This window comes from Triticum aestivum, chromosome 2D, assembly GCF_018294505.1.
Source record: "Triticum aestivum cultivar Chinese Spring chromosome 2D, IWGSC CS RefSeq v2.1, whole genome shotgun sequence".
Taxonomy (NCBI): Eukaryota; Viridiplantae; Streptophyta; class Magnoliopsida; order Poales; family Poaceae; genus Triticum; species Triticum aestivum.
In genome coordinates, this window is record NC_057799.1 from 41,971,636 (window position 1) to 41,972,346 (window position 711).

The 711-nt window shown below is 44.0% G+C and overlaps 1 non-coding gene across 1 annotated transcript; it reads right to left on the reverse strand.

Annotated features, from left to right (window-relative positions):
- Positions 1-256: 256 nt before the first annotated feature.
- TRNAK-UUU (transfer RNA lysine (anticodon UUU)) lies at positions 257-329 on the reverse strand. The gene has a single exon. It is a non-coding gene; the product is annotated as a tRNA-Lys (tRNA).
- Positions 330-711: the final 382 nt, after the last annotated feature.

The window sequence follows — 711 nt, forward strand, 5'->3', positions numbered from 1 at the left end:
TCAATAGTAGTCTGCTGCTCTGTGCAGTTAAAGATGGGATCCAACCTGTTCTGTTTGCTTGTTTCCTATAATCTGTGCTCGATTCCATATTTCTGTATCATTCGATTCCCGGGACAGATCTAATCTCCTTTATACTTACCTCAAACAACGAGCGAAGTCGAGATGTTGATGAGAAAGGGGCTTTTCTCAAGGCCAAAGAGTGCTCTTTGAAGGCTACTATGCATCCTTACGAATACAAGAGTGGTTTTTTTTGTATTGGGTATAGCAGGACTTGAACCTGTGACCATTAGGTTAAAATCCCAATGCTCTACCAACTGAGCTATACACCCAATTTTATAAGAAGGCTTGGTGCGGAAAAGAAAAGAGGGAGGCCTGGCCCCTTTTCTTCTTATCATATCACAAGGGCGCGGCTCTGTATGGTATAGTATTGTGGAGCAAGTCTGGGAGTCCTTTCCACTCATTGAGGATTCTATCTAAAAAGAAGGTCAACGGGGGAGACTACAGTAGCTCGAACTCAGACTATCTACGAAAAAGGTAAAGTCGTCTTTCCTAGGGTTCAACCGAAAGGAGTTGTGTTCTATGGTTTGACGTTGTGGAGGTCCAGCACTCTTCTAAACGAAGAAAGAGGGGATTCGTGCTACCTCCTAGTTACAGAAGATCGATTGGCGCGAACTTCCGATCGATTCCTTATTCATTGTTGCCGACCCTTAC